The sequence below is a fragment of the Mastomys coucha genome, unplaced genomic scaffold (assembly GCF_008632895.1).
Source record: "Mastomys coucha isolate ucsf_1 unplaced genomic scaffold, UCSF_Mcou_1 pScaffold5, whole genome shotgun sequence".
NCBI classification, from domain to species: domain Eukaryota; kingdom Metazoa; phylum Chordata; class Mammalia; order Rodentia; family Muridae; genus Mastomys; species Mastomys coucha.
Genome location: NW_022196911.1, coordinates 106,918,227 through 106,938,101, shown reverse-complemented (window position 1 = coordinate 106,938,101; position 19,875 = coordinate 106,918,227). Strand labels below are relative to the sequence as shown.

The following is a 19,875-nucleotide window of genomic DNA, read 5'->3' as shown; positions in this document are numbered from 1 at the left end:
TGAAGCCACAGGAAATTGTCCTCACTGCGGTTAAAAAGTGAATACATGCCAGATGCACACTCTGTTGTCAAAAGGAACCATAAAGACAACCTGCGAGAGGCTCAGATGTATACATGCAGATGCTGCTTATCCCAATATTCCCATGTGCCACACGCTTCATCTCATGCCTATTAAGGACAAAATTTCTGAGAAACCTGGCTCTCTGTGCAGCCACCTAACAATGTGACAGTGTCACTCCTGCTCTCCATTCAAGAACAAAAATTACCACACCAAAAGTTTTTCACCAGGTATTCTGTCAACAAACGCTTTAAGCATAGGGAATAATTTGGTCATCTAGGACTCCACTTGGTTTGGACTAGACACACTCACACCCTAAGACATTTACCTGCATGTAGTATTAAAACGTTTATACTCTTCCTCAAACTATGAACCCAGCAACTTGTTAGCAATCTAAGACCCCACCTGTATCTGAGCTGCATGAACATCCCATCCAGAACAATGAAATAAATTTGTCCTCCTCCTAATGACCATAACACTTAGACAGATTCTATCCAAATATATCCCTGGTATGTCTAGGAACCACCAAGAATGTGTCAGTCAGGTATGGACCGGTTTTAGATGAAAGCCCCATTAGTAAAAATGGTGTCCTCAAGTGAATATTTAGAGAGAATCCCTCATTTACCACCTTATGTCTATACACAATTGAATGTGCATATGGTTAAAATCTGTGAGAGGCTCTACCTGCAGCTGACTGAGACAGATGCATATACTTAACAGCCAACCATTGAGGTCAGGGCCCCTATGGAAGAGTTAGGGGAACGATTGAAGAAACTGAAGGAGATGACAACCTGAGAGGAAGACAGCAGTGTCAACTAACCTGGACCCCAGGGAGTTCCCAGAGACTGAGCCACCAACCAAGGAGCACACACAAGCTGATCCTAAGCCCCCAGCACATGTGTAGCAGAGAACTGACTGCCTTATCTGGCCCCAGTGGGAGACTATGCCTCTAATCCTGTAGAGACTTGATGCCCCAGGAAAGGGGGATTCCCCAGGGAGGGCACACTCTCAGAGGCAAAGGGGGCAGGGAAGAAGTGAAGAACTCTAGGGGGAGAGACTGGGAGGGGGCCAACATTTGGGATATAAGTAAATAAATTACTTTCTTTGAAAAAAGGAGAGCTCTCTATGCAGGGGCTGGACCTAGGACCCCTACACATTTGTAGTAGATGTGCAGCTTGGCCTTCATGTGGGTTCCCTAACAAGTGGAGCAGGGGCTGTCTCTGTTCCCTGCAAATAGATTCCCTTCTCCTACTTGGACAGCCTGGTGGGGCTCAGTGGGAGAGGATGTACTTGTTGGGACTAAATGTCCCAGGGTGGGGTGATACCCAAAGGGGCTCCCCTTCTTAGAGAAGAAGGGGAGAGGGCAATGGGGGGATGGATTTGTAAAGGTGGGATTGGAAGAAAAGGAGAGAAGCCTGTGGTCAGGATGTAAAGTGAATAAAACAATAAATTATTTAAAAAAAAAAGTAAAAATAAAAGCAGAGCTCTGCCGCCTCAAAACTCAGGTGCATTATGGGAAAGAACATGTGCAGTAGAGAAATGTTTACATAATTTAATCTGACGTTCAAAATAAAGAACTACTCCTCGAACTATTCTCCTCAATAGGCAATTCCTTCCTTCTTTAAACCCCATAAAAAGAAGCCACAAACAGCACCCAGGGCCTTTGCATATGTCCACTCAGCAGGCCCTGTTCCTCTGCAGTGGGTTATAACCTTTTCTGTCATTTTCCTCTCTACTTTTTTTTTTAATTAGATGTTTTCTTTATTTACAATATCTCCTTTCCCAGGTTCCCCTCCAAAAGAAAAAGAAAAAGAAAAAAAAGAAAAGAAAAAAAACTAAAACAAACCCCTGTTCCCTCTCCCCTCCCCCTGCTCACCACCCCACCCCCTCCCCTACACTGGGGCACAAAACCTTCACAGGGCAAAGGGTTTCTCCTCCCATTAATGACCAACTTGGCCATCTTCTGCTATACATATGCTTCTGGAGCCATTAGACCCACCATGTGTACTCTTTGGTTGGTGTTTTAGTCCCTGGGAGCTCTGAGGATATTAGTTAGTCCATATTGTTGTTTCGTCCTAAGGGGCTACAAATCCTTCAGCTCCTTGGGTTCTTTCTCTAGCTTCTTCATTGGGGACCCTGTACTCAGTCCAATGGATGGCTGTGAGCCTCTACTTCTGTATTAGTCGGGTGCTGTCAGAGCCTCTCAGGAGACAGCTATATCAGGCTCCTGTCATCCAGCACTTGCTGGCATCCACAATAGTGTCTAGATTTGATGGTTGAATATGGGAAGGATTCCCAGGTGGAGCAGTCTCTGAATTGTCCTTCTTTTAGCCTCTGCTCCATAGGTTCCTCGATACTTTTCAACATGTAGGCTTTTAACCCATTCTTAAATAAGTGGTCAGGGTGCCAACCACAAGACTGTTTGCTCAAATCATCAAATCTCCCCGCTTTGAACTGGTGTTGTTTCATTGATGGTCTGAGTGAGAGTAGTGTGGGACTCTGTTTTCTCTCCTTTTCTTTCAGCTACTCATCAAACAATTTGAACCAAGTACTAGTAGACTGCATGGGATATTTTGAGCATGTGTTCCAGAATAACCTGCCCTGCTCCTTCATCTTCCACTTGCCATTTGGGTTGGTAGTTTGTCTGTTTTCAACAAGGACTCTGCCTCAAGAAGTAGAGGGCCTCATTTCATCTAAAATAGATGAGACTTTTACAATTAATTATTGGTTTGCCACACTATATATCAAGGAAATTGTTAGATCATGACCCACGAGCTCTTCCACTCAGAAGGATCTCCCAAGCCAGCTTTTAAAAGTCATAAGGTCCTGACCCAGAATTATTCCTGTCCAAAAGAACTGCAGCAACAAAATGGAGAAGAGACTGAGGGAAAGGAGGTTCAGTGACAAGCCCAACTTGAGATCCATCTCAAGGGGAGGGAGACCCCAAGGCCGGTTACTTTTACTAATTCTATGATGTGCTTACAGACAGGGACCTAACATGTCTGTCCTCCGAGAATCCCAACAAGCATCTGACTGAGACAGATGAAGATACTTATACCCAACTATTGGACTGAAATCAGGAACCCCTGTGGTTGAATTAGGGAAAGGCTGAAAGAAGCTGAGAAGGAGGGCAGTCCCAGGGGAAGACCAGCAGTCTCAACTAACCTGGATCCCTGAGATCTCACAGACACTGAGCCACCTACCAGACAGCGTATACCACAAGCTGGTTTGAAGCCCCAGACACATGTACAGAAGAGGACTATCTGGTCTGGCCTCAGTGGGAGAAGAAGTGCCTAACCCTTGAGAGACTTGAGGCCCCAGGAAGTGGGGAGGCTTGGTGCAGAGGGCAGGTGACATCCTCTAAGAGACAGGGGATAGGAGGAATGGGATGAGGAACTGTGGGAGGGTGGATCAGGAGTGGGGCAACGACTGGACTATAAAAAAGTTAAAAGTAATAAAAATAAAATAATAACAATAATAATAATATTTTATCTTTTAAAAGTCATAAATCCCTTCTAGTGTTTATTCAGAGATATTTTATCTATCTGTTCCCCTAGGGGAAACAAACTGTTGCTTTTCTTTCATACTTAATAGCCCAACACAAATCACTAGTCAGTGCTAAGGTTGACAAGCCCAGGAAAAGATGGTCCATCCAGCAGCCAGGAAAACAGAAGTGTCTGTGCCATAGGAAACCAAGAGCCCAGGATTGGAAAGATCTGCTGACTGCTCTGTCCCTGACCTGTCAGTGTTTAGAAATGAATGATTAAAAGCCAGTGAGTACTTCGTGGGTAGCAAGGTGCTACATGGGAAGACCATCACTCATTTAAGTTGATGTCTTAATTCCACAGGAAAAGGGCAAAACCCATGGAGCATCAGTGATTTATCACCATCACTAGGTGATGGGAATATGCTAACATAAGCTGTAAAGTTAAAACATCTTTTTTTTTTCAATGATGCGTCAGTGGAGCAAACAGCAAGACCACGAGGAGACTGTTAGGTATTAACAGTTTGTACACCAGCACAAAAGGGTTTTATTTATTTATTTATTTATTTATTTATTTATTTATTTATTTTGCAAAATGCACATATGCATGATTTTTATAGTCTGAACAAGTTAGGAACTCACTGCCTTCTTTTGCTCCCAGTCACCTCTCTATTGACCCATTGATATCTGGATTCCACTGCCAGTCAGAGCCCACTGCAAAAATACCAGCATTTGCAGCACCAAGTGAGTCAATGACTAATGATGCCACATAGACTCCAAGCACAAGGACGGAAAGCACAAGATGTTTGGATTCCTCAGTTCACTTCGTTTCCTTGACCTGTTCCTCCACAGAAGCCGACATTGCATTTGCAGAGTGACAGGATGCTGTCAAAGGCAACTGTACAATGTTAAGTACTCTGGATCCAGGAGCCAAGGAGCAGCAATCAGCCCCCTCCAACACTAAATACATAACACATTCACTCCCACAATCGTGTGTGTGTGTGTGTGTGTGTGTGTGTGTGTGTGTGTGTGCATTTCTAAACTTCCAAGCATCATGCTGTTTCTTGAACCAAGTACCCAAAGTCCTTCACGATCCAAATTTTGTTTCTTTTATTGCTCCCACCTTTCAAAAGAAAAAGAAATATATAAGTCTTGGTAACCTGTTCCAAGCCATACAGAATTTGTTGGATTAAAGATGGGTGAGTGTCCACTTATAAAGATAAATGCAATGTAATGAACTACTTAAAGTAATTCACAGTAAATCTGGGTAGGGATAATTGAACATGAGAAAAGGAGACCTAACCCCCAGTCTCTCGGCCTTCTGCCTAGCTGTCACTCACACAAGACAAGAAGTTTAGACTCAAGAGTCCTTGTTTGAGAGGAGGATGATGATGCTCGGAATGGTGGAGGACCTAGGAAACCCCACTTTCAGGCTATGACCAAAAACAAAAAACAAAAAAACAAAACAAAAAAAACTGTAACGGCTTTCTTCTTCTAGTGACATATTAGTGTCTAACGCTCACATTTTCCAGGAGCGAGGCAAATCAAAACCAAGGGAAAGGATAAAACCTCCTGATATCTCCAGTTCAAAATGCCTGGGCCTCCCTTTCTTGAGTCAAGTTATCCAAAAACCCATGCTATCTTTGGGGCAAATGTCTTAAGATTCCATTTTATTTGACTACTGGAAAAAAATGTTCTTTTCATCATTTTACTAAATGAGGCCTCCCCTCCTATAAAAAATAACGATAAAATTTGACTTTCAAAGTCTGGAGATACAGCAAATAATACGGCCACTGGGAGCTTGCATATAAAATTCTGGAGGGAACAAAAAAAAGTTTTACTCTTGTCTTTCACTTTATAAAAAACTTTCTCTTGGTGAAATGTCATTGTTCCCTTCAGGACAAAAATACTCAGAGGAAGCACAAGTGCCCTTAAAATAATGAAAAATAAAAACTATTATTCTTTCTTGGGGATTCTTGGTACTGTCATTAAGCTGAATGACTTAATTGCAAGTGAAGAAACCAGTATGTTCTCTTGAGGTATTTTCCATTCCTCTCTTAGCATGGGCATTTTGCTTTGACGTCACTAACAGTCAGTGAGAGTCAAGACAGACTGTGGTCAAACAAAACCACCACTAAAGGAAAGCCTACCAATGTGGCTCCTTCTGCAGCTGTCATTGGCTGCTGGCGTGTTTCATCACATGCTATTGTGTAAGGGGTGGTTCGGCCCGCCTGTGCAAGAACAGAGGCGAATTAGTCTGCTATTCCTGGAAAACCAACGCACAACAGAACGCTGCCGTAGCTCCCCCTGGAAGCCATCCATGACAAAAGCCGGCTCAGAATATTTCTGTAGGGTTGTAAGACAGCTAGCTCCTTCAATGAGAATCTGTTTCAAAGCCAATGAATGCTGCTGCAAGGATGGCTTCCTCTCTGCAGAGATTCTGCTTTCTATAAATCATCCTGTGGAAATGGAAATCGAGGCTCACCATCTAATTAAAACATTATTTATGGGAACTTCAGAATAAGCACAGAGGGAAAAATAATGACCACATGAGAACTACTTCATCATTGTTTTATGGGAATCTGTGTATGTTTCTGTACATATGCAAAAATTCACTCCTCGTTAACTTGTCTAAAAGAGTGAAAAGAAGATGTGGGATTAGCTCATCCTCAATATCCTCTTCATATCCAATGCCATCAAGTCCTTGATGCATGACACTTCTAAGTAGAATGAGAAGTATCAAAAAATAAAGTGTTTGAGCACCAATATACCCACCACCCAACTTTAAACATAAAGTGTGGGCTGAGGAGATGCTTGCCCTAAAGTGCTTGCTATACAAGCACAAAGACAAGTTCATATCCCTAGCATCCATATAAATACCTCGGTATGGCAGGACACACTTAGAACCTTACCACTTAGTGGGATGAAGACAGGAAGCTCTACAGTGCTCTCTAGACATCCGATCTCTGTTCAGTGAGAGACCTTGCATTAAGAATAAAGTGGAGAAACACTCAACATGGATCTCCCGTCTCCACACATATGTGTGCCTCCATCAACATGCACAAGACACTTTCCTATTCCCACACAAATACACACATATATAATACATGCATACATATATACATAAATATAATATAACATATTATATATGATAGAAGCATATATGCACACATAGATGTACAGATAACAAATATACACAAGACAAATGAAGAACACTAACCGATTTTAAGCTTCAAAATGCCTGTGATGGCTAATCTTGACTGTCAATTTGGAAATAATTTGGAATCAACTAAAACCATTCAGGCTGGGCACACCTGTAAGACATTTTTTTTTTCCTTGATTGGATTACCTTGATTGGATTACCTACCCTTGATTGGATCCCCCTGAATCTGGATAGCGTGTGGTCAGAAGATCCACTATAAACTTAGGCCACACCTTCTTATAGCAGCCCACATGAACATGGAAGAAGGAGGTTTTTATACTTTGCCTGCTTACATTCACTCTTTCTGGCAAAAGCGTAAGTCGTGCTGCTAAGGCATTCCTTTGCTGGTGTTAGAACCCACTTCTTTAGAATTTCACTATAGACAGGAAACCCCCTGAGACATCTGGCTTCATGAACTGAGCAAGTTCTAGATTCTTGGCCTTTTTATCAGGGGACAGCCATTCCTAAACTAGGCAGACCATACCCTGTAAACTACTATAATAAGCCCCCATTTGATAGATAGATAGATAGATAGATAGATAGATAGATAGATAGATAGATAGATAGATAGATAGATAGATAGATAGATAGTGTCTTAGTCAGGGTTTCTATTCCTGCACAAATATCATGACCAAGAAGCAAGTTGGGGAGGAAAGGGTTTATTCAGCTTACACTTCCACATTGCTGTTGATCACCACAGGAAGTCAGAACTGGAACTCAAGCAGGTCAGGAAGCAGGAGCTGACACAGTGGCCATGGAGAGATGTTCTTTACTGGCTTGCTTTTCCTGGCTTGCTCAGCCTGCTCTCTTATAGAACCCAAGACTTCCAGCCCAGGGATGGCACCACCCACAAGGGGTCCTACCCCCTTGATCACTAAATGAGAAAATGCTCCACAGCTGGGTCTCATGGAGGTACTTCCCCAACTGAAACTCCCTTCTCTGTGATAACTCCAGCCTGTGTCAAGTTGATACACAAAACCAGCCAGTACAGACAGACAGACTGACAGACAGACAGACAGACAGACAGACAGACAGATAGATAGATATTTAGATATTTAGATAGATATTTAGATAGATAGATAGAAGATAGATAGATAGATAGATAGATAGATAGATAGATAGATAGAGATAGATAGAGAGATACAGATACAAATACGAATATAGATATAGTTATATTCTTCCTATGAGTTATGTTTCACTAAAGAAACCTAATACAATGTTTCTTACCAATTGTAGCTCCTGTCTTCATGAGAAATTAATGCAGAATGTGCTTCTTATTATTCTAGTGACTTCCTTCGTCACTTTGTCACCAATATGTGTGTCCCTAAACTATATGTAAGGGTTTAGTTCTCAACTTTGGCATAACAATGTTACTCTGTACATTTTCTTGCAGTTGGTGTGTTGGTTTTACTTTTTTTGTTTATTTACTTTGAGCTCTGTGCTGCATTTGTGAGCTCCATCATAGGATTCCTTACCACAGAATAACAGAGTAATGAAAGAAATGGTGTACATGACTGATTTTAGTTCACTGTCTTCATCCCTATGGCCAGTGCATTACTGCAACCTCCTGGCAGTTCTTACTGTAAGAAGGTGTTCTGTATGACATCCCCACCCCTAATCTCTTTGTATCCTAAAATAACTTGCTACTGTGTCAGATGCAAACCTATGAACACTATGTTTAACATATTTATGTGCAAAATAATCCCCAAGAGTCTCTATTCTGTCCTACAAGTGCAAATTTTCTGTCCTTCGAAAGCATCGGGGTCATTCCCATGACCTTCAGCCCATGATGTAGATCCTTGTTAATTCAGTGACCTGTCCCAACTCATCTCCACAGTTACCTTCTTCATCTTGCTGCAATTCTATCTGAGGGTCTGGCTGCAGGTCCATGCTCAGCCTATAGTAGTGCAAACTAGGTGAGTTATCATCCCAGATAATAATGAAAGCCAGAAACTGGTGAATAGACAGCCATGCTTCTCACTCACAGCAGAATTATTCTGATACATCCCACACAGCCTTTAAATTCTCTTGAACTATAGGCTAGTGGTTGGCTCAGCTTGTAAAGGTGGTTGCTACCAGACCTAATGATGAGCTGTGTTCAATCCCAGTAGCCCATACATATGTAAGGAAGGAGTTCTAAATATTGTCTTCTGATCTCCACATATGTACTATCACACACACACACACACACACACACACACACACACACAGGAACACACACTAAATAGACTGATAAAGTCTTGATGAACATACAGCCTGGTTGTTCATAGCAACCCCATCCTTTGCAACCTAGCATTCACTAGCTTTCTTCTCTTCCTCTCTCACCTCTCTACTCTTCAGGTGACCTTGGAGATCACCATCTGCAGCCAGTTCTGGTAGCAGTTGTCCAAAAGACAGACCCTGAATCAAGGACCAAAGTACAATGAGAAAACTTGAATTTCCATCAAATGAGTTTTGGAAAGCCAGTGTGTGCTCTCAGCAGCCTAAGTTTCCCAATTCATAAAGACACGCTGATAAGTCTGAGTTAGTCTTCGATGCTCAGTAATAAAAATGTGTACATACATCGATGTTCTGCAGAGCTAAGGGATTAGCACTTAATGGTACAAAACTATACATAGGTTCAAAAGTTGAGGTAGAACTAGCTGTTCTTTGGTCCTTGACTCAGGGTCTGCTATTTGGACAACTGCTACCGGAACTGGTGTAGATGGTGATCTCCAAGATAAGATCCTGGAGTGTAGTCATGCATCGGTTGTGTTTTTTCATTGTTGTGGTAAAATGCTTGACAAAATCTATTTAAGGAGGGAAGGTTTCTTTTTTGGCTCAAAACTTGAGTCCAGTAAAGACAATGCAGTACATCATCTCAGGTAAATCTAATTCAGTGACTCTCTCCCAGGCATGCCCAGGGGCTACTGTATTTATTTAGTCTTTTTCAGGCAAGTCCAGGGGTGTATCTTGTAAAATTGACAATATTAACCATCACAGATCACTCACCAGTAAGACTGCAAGAAGCATCCTCTAGATAAAGATGAGATGCTGATAGGCTGTGGCCTTAGAACTATTGAGATACTCAACCTTTAGTGAGGCAAATCCAGACAGATGTATGATAGCATAGCACCAGAGAGTTATAACTCTGGCATATGCATTTGCATTGCCCCAGAAACATAAGAGAATGTCAATAGTTATAAAGACTGTAGAATTGCATAGTTTTCATTATGTGCTCCAGAAGCTATTAAAAAGGAAGATTGCATTTTAGGATAGCTACCTGCCAACTGTGAGTAAGCTGTAGAGGCAGGAACACCTGCAGCAATGTTCACAGAAGCACAGCTTGTGGCCAGCAGGCATCTGTTAAACACTATGTCAAGTCTCACTTCCCAGTGGGATAGAATTGAAAAGGTCATTGAATCCACAGCCCAGGATGCCTCCTATGTAAGCCCCAAACACCCAAAACAGTGCCAGAAGAAACCTAATACACAGAGTACAGATGTCTGCTGGTGGGTATTGTAGGAACTTTGAAGTTCCCTGCCCTGTGAGTTCTCCAGGATTTTGTAAGCTGCCCCTTGCCCTAACTACTGAAGACCATCACACAAGCATCCTAAACACAATCTCCACAAAGAAAGATGCAACACATGATGGTTTGGGGCTAGAGGTCATGTCCTGACTTCCATCCTTTTTTTTTTCTTTCTGGATCAATACCTGCCATCAATTGTCAACATATGGAAAGTGTTGCTAAAATAATGGAAGGATCTGGAGGGATGGGGGAATTGTACCTCAAATCATTAAAAAGAAATGCCTAGAGATTGATATTGAGGGTACAGGGCTAAGGTTGGAAGAGCAAGTGAAATATGCAAGAAAGTAGAGGATATGAGTTGCTAGTCAAAGGAATTATCGTATGATAAGATTTCTCATCCTAGTAAACTCCTGGCACTTGCATTAGTGCACTGAGTTATCGAGAGGAAATCAGAGCTATAACAAACATCTTAGCAGAGCACTGAAGGGAGCAAAAAGCATGGTTTTAGCCTCTTCTTGGAATGACAACCTGACCCCTCAGGCAACATCCTTTCAAAGAAGTTCCCATTCATTGCACAGGTCAGGGGACACATCATATGGTGCTATCCCATATCCCACATGACTACCATGCATAGACTTGGAACCAGGCTCTTGTTTACATTCTTAAGACGTTTAAACTGAAAAAAAAATGTATCAAGTATTTATTTTGTGATTTGTTATAATATAAACTTATAACAAGCTTAACATAAGGAACATAAATAACTAGAAAAATAATATTTGCGGACTATAACAGAATTGTTTCATGTTTTATTAGTCTCCTTTATGTCTAGCCTAAAGATACTCAGTTTTCCATCTCTACTTCTGTCTTCAATCTATTCTAAAATGATATTTGTGGTGAATATATACATATATATATATATACATATATATACACAAATATCATTTTGGTGCATACAGATATGTATATAAATACATACCTGTATTTACATGCATACAGATATGTATATAAACACACACATATATATGTATATATATACATATTTTTAAAATGGAGCTGCATGCAGATAGGTGGCTGGGGTTGGGTGGTGTAGTCAACAGCCTTTTCAGATAATTGTGGAAAGTCATCTTCAATACTGTATCAAATTTCTACCAGTAACCATTTCTTATAGTGGTCCCTAAAACTTTATCAGTGAATTTGGGGGGATGCTGTTTCATTAAACACCACTGGTCTACCCCAAACCCTGAACCCCATGCATGGCCTTGTACCATTTAGTGGTAACCACTTAGCTCTGCAGAACACCCATGTGTGTGTACACACACGCACTTTCATTACTCCGTATCAAACAATAATTCCCAGTCTTATCAACAAGCCTCTGTGAATCGGGAAACTTAGGCTGCTGAGAGCATACACCAGCTTTCCAGAATTCATTTGATGGAAATTCAAGTGTTTCTCATTGTATTGAATATATTAACAGGCTCTGTTAAGTCGTCTTGAAATGTCAAATACCCAAGTGGAAATGCTTGTAGTTTATCTGTAATTTTTTTTCTCTTAGATAAAGAGTGCTCAGTGAGAGATAAAAAAAAAAAAAAAAAACTGTTCAATCAAATGCACGAGGACTTCTCCTCCAGACTGTCTTTGTGTTTTGAGAGACTGCAGAGTGCTGCATGATCCATTGTAAAATACAGTGTATGTGTGTGCGTCTCTACATGTGTCTCAATGTGTTTGTGTGTCTGTGTGTATCTACGTGTGTGGGGGGAGTATGTATTCCATATGCACACCGGTGTGCTTGCCTCTCTGTACACCTGTGCAGGCCAGAGGTGGATGTCCTCTGACATCCCTTTTCCAATTTTTCCTTGTTTGTTGGAAGAGAGTGCCTCACTGCACCTGGAATTTGCTAATTCTGGTAGGCTAGCTGACCAGCAATGCCCTCCTACCCCATCCTCCACCACAAGGTTTCTAGTTGTGTGTCACAACCCACAGCTGGTTTTTTTTTTCAATGTGGCTAGCAGGAATCAGAACTTACATCTTCATACTCATAAAGCAACTATTTTACCCTCTGAGCCCACCCCTCCTCTCTCCTCAAAAAATATCAAAAAGCCATGGTTCTTCCACCCTTCATTGCTCGTGTGTTATCATCTCTGCGATTCTTCAACCAAGAAGAATCTACTATCTCAGCCCTGTTATTAGAATGGCTTTGACTTCTCCAATCCCCTGGCAGGGCCCTAGCAACCTTCATCTTAAGAAGTATTCTCTTGAAAGAATACAAACAACAAGGAGTCTCTGGAGATGAGGGGAGGCTAAGGCACTGTGGTTACCTCACAGTGGAATGAGGGCCTGTCAGAGCCTGGTGCTGTCCATGGCTACCAGCACAGTGGAATGAGGTCCTGTCAGAGCCCGATGCTGTCCATGGGTACCTCACAATGGAATGAGGTCCTGTCAGAGCCTGGTGCTGTCCATGGCTACCAGCACAGTGGAATGAGGTCCTGTCAGAGCCTGGTGCTGTCCATGGCTACCAGCACAGTGGAATGAGGTCCTGTCAGAGCCCGGTGCTGTCCATGGGTATCTCACAATGGAATGAGGTCCTGTCAGAGCCCGGTGCTGTCCATGGGTACCAGCACAGTGGAATGAGGTCCTGTCAGAGCCCGGTGCTGTCCATGGGTACCAGCTGAGCAGGTTGTTTAAAATCTGAGGAAAATAAAATCTATAATTGAACCATCAGTGACACTCTCATTTTATCGCTATCTAGAAAGTCTTCCAGGTGAAAAATCCAAAGGGAAACAGAGGCGTGAACTTTTGTTTGTTTGTTTGTTTTTTGTTTTTTGAGACAGGATTTCTCTGTACATCCCTGGCTGTCCTGGAACTCACTCTGTAGACCAGGTTGGCCTCAAACTCAGAAATCCTCCTGTCTCTGCCTCCCAAGTGCTGGGATTAAAGGCGTGGGCCACCACTGCCAAGCGAGGTGTGAACTTTTAATAGAAAACTTTCATTGCTTTATTTAGAATATAGCATGGAATCCAGTAAAAAGTTCGATTTCAGTAGATGGTCTTTGGCTCTTTGTCAGCAGCTCCATACATCTGAGTGTGGGTGATGACCTCAGACCTCTAACTCCTACTTCATGTGAAGGCCAGGGGTGGGGAAGCCCCTCTGCCTGTGATCTAACAGCTTTTCTGAGTCTGAATTCTGGGGTGGCCCAGTTGAAATCCTTCCCTTCCTCTACCTTCGAAGTGCCTACCATGCACTTCCAAGTGCAAATTCCTCACCAACCTGCACGTCACAGCCCTGCTGAACGTTTCCCACCGGACCTCCAAAGCCTGCACCACCCACCTACACTACAAGTGGATCCCTGTGGAGGACAGCCACACCGCCGACATTAGCTCCCACTTTCAAGAAGCCATAGATTTTATTGACTGTGTCAGGGAAGAAGGAGGCAAGGTCCTGGTCCACTGTGAAGCTGGGGTCTCCCGGTCGCCCACCATCTGCATGGCTTACCTCATGAAGACCAAGCACTTCTGCCTGAAGGAGGCCTTCGATTATGTCAAGCATAGGAGAAGCGTGATCTCTCCCAACTTTGGCTTCATGGCACAGCTCTTTCAGTAGGAATCAGTCGGAGACCCTGCCCTCCACACCCACCCCCCAATCGCCCTCCTGCCAAGGGGAGGCAGCCACTTCCACGTTTGTAGGCCATTTACAGACACTGAACCCTGATACGCAGGGTACCTACTGTACATTCCCTACCTCAGTGCCAGCACCGGTGCCCACCCACTCCACAGTCGCAGAGCTCCACAGAAGTCCTGTGGCCACAGCCACATCCTGCTGAGACTGTGGTCGGCTACCAGCGAATCCCCAAGAGCAACTATGATTTTTGCTTCTTTTAAACTTGTGGACTTTTCATACCCGTGCAATACTGAGGACCTCTCTCTGTCCCGCTGCCCCAGTGAGACGCTGAGCGGCCAGCAGGCTTGCAGATGCACTTCAGACTAACCCTAAGGATGGGTCCTCGGGATTGTAGGAAGGCCAAGCCACGCCCCTAGCACAATGCGTGCTGACTACTGTACTTCCTGAACCCCCGCCCACTCAGGATCGCCTAGTCCTTGCACCTCAAAAGTTCGCCTTTTCATTTCAAGCATAAGGCAAAGTGGGAGCGAGCCGCGCTGGACCAGGAGAAAAGAAGCCAATTCATCTAGAAGGAAGCACAATTTTCACTGTTTTTGAACTTCAGTAAACTTTGTCTCTGTTGCTTCAGGGAAGAAGAACTGGTCACTGCCCAGTCAGAAAAGTTAACCCCGCTAGATTTGTCAAGACAAAAGTCCCTGCCACTCTGAACGCAGAAGTGTTTGAGATTCTGTCTGGGGTCCCGTAGAAACTGTTGGTGGAAGGAGAAGCCGTTGACTCATGTGGGTTTCTTGCTCACCAAGGGTTCCTTGGTGACCTTGAACTTTGGCATGATTTTTACAAATACTTGAACCTCTCCCATGGTATCTCTCTCTAAAGCACCTCCGGTGTCATTTAGAAACTTGTCAGACCCTAGACCAAAAATCACCCCTCTGAGGAGGCCGCCATACCTGCCTGTGTCAGTAGTGGAGCCCTACTTCTCAGTTTAGTGTCCTGTGTGCTTTTTGTCATCCACTGTGACAATGTTTCCCTCCCTACTCCCTGGGGAGTTGTTTTCAAACTACTGATTGTGCATCTTTTGCAATGTGGTACTACTTACGTTCCTTGATAAGTTGTTTTTCCAGTCCCCCAAACCCATGTGAATGTGAAGAAAAGCAGTGTTGCTGGTTGGTTGAATATATATATATATATATACACATATATATATGTATATATATACATATACATATATATACATATATATATTACAAAATAAAAATAACAAAAAATATTTTAAAAATCTATTTCTATTGTCTATTAAATAAGCCAGTTACTCATTTAGAAACCACATTCCCATCAGTTTCTGAATAAACTACACTACCTTTATTTACATATTCGGTAGTTATCATGAGTTTATTGACACATGTGTTAAGTATATCATATAATCCAGGTGGTCATATGAGAAACAAACACATTACTTTATCTCTGAAAAGAAGATCACAGATGTTAGCCTAGGAAATGAACCAGGAAGAAAGCACTACATTTAAATCTCAGTAGCCATGTGAAAATAAGGACACCTCATTTAATGTGCACTCGGAAAATATTTGGTGACTCCTGCAGACATTTTGAAAAAGTATGAAAAGCTCTTGAATTTGAAAGGACTACCCAGTTATTTGTCAGGTGTGGAAGATGAAGAAAGATGAGCATTGTGAAGAGTTAGAGGGCTTACTTTATTACTGTGAAGAGACAGCATGACCAAGGCAAGTCTGTTAAGGGCAACATTTAATTGGGGCTGGCTTACAGGTTCAGAGGTTAAGTCCATTATCCTCAAGGCGGGAACATGACAGGATCCAGGCAGGCCTGGTGCAGGAGAGTCCTACATTTGAAGGCCGCTAGCAGAATACTGGCTTCCAGGCAATTAGGAGGAGGGTCTTAAAGCCCACTCCCACAGTGACACACCTACTCCAACAGGGCCACACCTCCTAATAGTGCCACTCCCTGGGCCAAGCATATACAAACCATCAAATGCAAAGAGAGCCACAGGGCGAGGAGGAGCATGGTGCTCAAGAAATGCAGGCAATTTTTCCAGCTGGATTATAAGAAGGTGGAGACATTCAGGAGTTCATAAAGACCTCGGCAGCATCCTGAGACATTTGTGCCTCTGTCCTGTGGAAGGGTTTTACCGTCCACCTGCATTAAATCAAAAACAATGTATGTATCTGTGAGCCTGATAGGGTCTGAAAGAGTTAAGTGGTCATTCATAAGTCTTCCCTTATACAACACACCAATCAATAAGTGTACGTTTAACAAATGAGGATGGCAAGAAGGCTCAGTGAGCAAAAGCTGTGCCAAGCACAATACTTGACTCTGATCCCCAGAACCCACAAAGTGGGAGGGGAGTGCTGACGCCCACAAACTGTCCTCTGACCTCCACACACTCACTGGGTGGCACAGACAGACACGCACACACACACACACACACACACCCCAATAAAATAAACACATGTAGTTTTTGTTGTGTCTTGCTTATCTTAAAGCTGGCAAGATGGCTCAGCAGGTAACAGCCCTTACTGCCAAGCCTGGCAACTTGAGATGTATGCCCAGAGCCCACAAAGGGACAAGGGGAAAGCTAACTCCTGCAAGTTGTCCTCTGACCTCCACATGTGCACCACGGTGCACAAGCCCCCTGCATCCTAAATAAATAAGGAACATGTAAATAAATATCTTTAGTTTTCTATTTTAAAAGAGAATGGACTATGCTCCAGCCCCAGTCACAAGTGAAACCGACGAAAACCCTGGGAAGTCAAAAGGTGTCGGGCTGCAAGACTGACCTTCCAACACCTCAGTCTGGAACTCATTTCTGAACACAAGTAGAGACAAAACTAAGATTCAAATTCTCAGACAAGCCTAGAAAGTCTGTAACCTTGACCCAAGTTGGTCACTACCACCCGGAGAGACAGGGCAAGAGATGTGGTACTCGGTCTGCTCTGTCTTCTTGGCCACAGGTCAGTCAGCAGTGTGACATGCTGCTCCACGGTCCGGCACAACATGCTCCTGCTCTCTGCCTCACACCCGATCTCTTAGCTCTTAGCTTAACGTTTTTACTGCTCACAGACCCCTCTGCCTTGCTGATAATGCAGATTGTCTTATTTTGCATGTCTGTAATGATTCATTAAAAGTCTCTGTTGAAAAATAAAAAGTGCTGGGTGGTGGTGTCACACACCTTGAATCCCAGCACTCCTCCTAGGAGGCAGAGTCAGTTGGATCTCTGAGTTCAAGGCCAGCCTGGTCTACAGATCAAGTTCCAGGACAGCCAGGGCTACACAAAGAAAATCTGTCACGAAAAACCAAAACAAACAAAAAAAAAAAACAAAAGTCTAGAACTCTTCTTTGAATTTTTGAGGCCGAATCAAGAAGACTGTCTCTTCCTGGCCTCTGCTGGCACCAGGCATTCAAGTGGTGCATAGACAGTATGCGTGCACGCAAAACCCTCTCTTCAAATATAAATAACTGACTCTTTAAAAATTACGGAAGCTTCCAGGACAGCCAAGGCTACACAGAGAAACCCTGTCTTGAAAAAACAAACAAACAAACAAGCAAACAAACAAAAACAATTATGGAAGCAAAACAAAGAAATCATCACAAATATGAATATACAGGAGACAAAACAGCATATTCAGCCAGGCAGTGGTGGCGCATCCCTTTAATCCCAGCACTCGGGAGGCAGAGGCAGGTGGATTTCTGAGTTCGAGGCCAGCCTGGTCTACAGCCTGGGTTCCAGGACAGCCAGGGCTACACAGAGAAACCCTGTCTCGAAAAACCAAAAAAAAAAAAAAAAAAGCATGTTTAGGGATCATTAGTTTTGGCATGCACTAAGGCCTTGTGATATGTCCTGGACAGGCAAGTGAAGATGCCTGTCTTTCTGCTGGGGGAAAAAATTAAAGGACACATCCACTACCATTACAAAGAAGTTGCATTCCACATGTTGGAGTGAAAAAAGAGGTAGCACCTAAAATGTGTTTGGTCAACACTTTCAGACCATACAGGCTGTTTTCAAAGAAACGTCTTCAGGGAAGTGTCACGTGGGCTTGGCTCAAAAGGCTCCTGTGCTAGGTAGGAGCAGAGCGATGGATTCCAGGGATGGAGCAGAGCAGTGGCTTCCTCTTCAGCCCCTACGTGAGTTCTTTGGCTGGTGCCTCCTCCAAAGCCCATCATTCTGCGTTCTCATTTGGGTGTTTAACGAAGGCTGAGTTTTGAGGTCAAGACTCTCCTGGGAACCGGGTTTTCCATCATATAAACACTGTCTAAACAACGTTGTGTCCTTACGGCAAGAGCTCACATAGTCTGGAGTTCCAGTTCGTCATTCAAATCGAAACCTTTCCAGTTGAAAATGAGAAACTGCTCCCTTCTCTTTAGCCCTCAAAGTTGGATCCCTGGGGAGTCTCTGGGACTCATCTGAGAAGTTCTAGGTTTGAACTAAGGATTTGCTCGGGAACCAATCACCGATATCACCCATTGTACAAAGTCACTTGATTTTCTCCAGACTTAAAGTGAAAAATAAAATGATTTTCTTCTGTAAGACTTTCACCATAGTCTAACACCCCTTAATATCTCAGGCTTTAAGGGAGTCAGGAGGGAAATGAGAGCAACAAAAAGAAAGGAGAAAGAAAAAAAAAAAAACAGAGAGACGGCTCAGCTTGCAAAGTGCTGCTAGGGGAACACACGAGTTCCTCAACCCAGGTAAAGGCTAGGGGTGGTAGCATCGGCTCCTATCCTAGCGCTGGGAAGGCAGGGACAGGCCCAGATTGATGGATGACAAACATGTCCTACTGTGAAACCTTACCTCACAAAGAAACATGACTATGAGGAGTGAGTGACATTCCGGGTTGAGCCGTGGCCTCTATGTGCATACACACACATGTGCATATGCATGAATCTGCACACATGAGTATGCACACACACACATACACACACAGGGAAGAAGGAAAAGGAAAAGGGAGAGAGGAATAGAAAGAAAAAGAAATGAACCACATTTTCTGTATCTATTCTTCCCTTGTGGGACATCTGAGTTGTTTCCAGCTTCTGGCTATCACAAATAAGACCGCTATGAACATAGTTGGGCACGTGCACCTGTGGCATGGTGGGGCATCTTTTGGGTATATGCACAAGAGTGGTATAACTGGTTCTTCAGGTAGATCTATTTCCAATTTTCTGAAGAACCTCCAGATTGATTTCCAAAGTGGTTGTACCAGTCCATATACACAATAGAATACTGTTCAGCTATTAAGAACAAGGACATCATGAGTTTTGTAGGTAAATGGATGGAACTAGAAAATATCATCCTGAAGGAGTGAGGTAACTCAGACCCAAAAGGACATGCATAGCATGTACTCACTAATAAGTGGATATTCACCAAAAAAAAAAAAAAAAAAGAAAGAAAAGTACATAATACCCAGGATACAGTCCACAGAACTCAAGAAGGTCAACAAGCTGAAGGGCCCAAGTGGGTATGCTTCAACCCTACTTGGGAGGTAGAAGAAAGCAATCATGGGGGAGCAGAGGGAGGGAGGAACCTGGGTGGGAGGGAGAATAGGGAGGGGAAGAGGGGAACATGATTAGGTATTGAGTGGGGAGAACAGGACTGAAGCCCTGTGGGTCAGTAGAAAGAATGGAAACAGACAACTTTGGGAGGTAGGAGATGGGAGAACCCTCCATAATGCACCAGAGACCTGGGAGGTGAGAGACTCTGAGGACTCAAAGGGAGAGACCTTAGATGAAATGCCCTGCAGTGGGGAGACTGAGCTTGTGGAGTCTGCCTCCAGGGGAGAAACTTAACTAAAGAATAAAAGTTTTTAATTTTTTTAAAAATAAAAGAAATGGAGAGGAAATAAAAGGAAAGTAGAAAAAAGAGGAGAGGAGAGAGGAGATGATAGGAAAGAAGAGAAAAGGAGAAGAAAGAGGAGAGGAAGTAGAAGAGAGAAGAAAAGAAAAGAGGAGGAGAGAAAAGAGGAGAGGAGAGGAGAGGAAAAGAGA

The 19,875-nt window shown here is 43.2% G+C and overlaps 1 pseudogene; it reads left to right on the top strand.

Moving 5' to 3' along the window:
• The first annotated feature begins 4,010 nt into the window (after positions 1-4,010).
• LOC116078759 lies at positions 4,011-14,068 on the top strand (annotated as a pseudogene).
• The last annotated feature ends 5,807 nt before the right edge of the window (positions 14,069-19,875 follow it).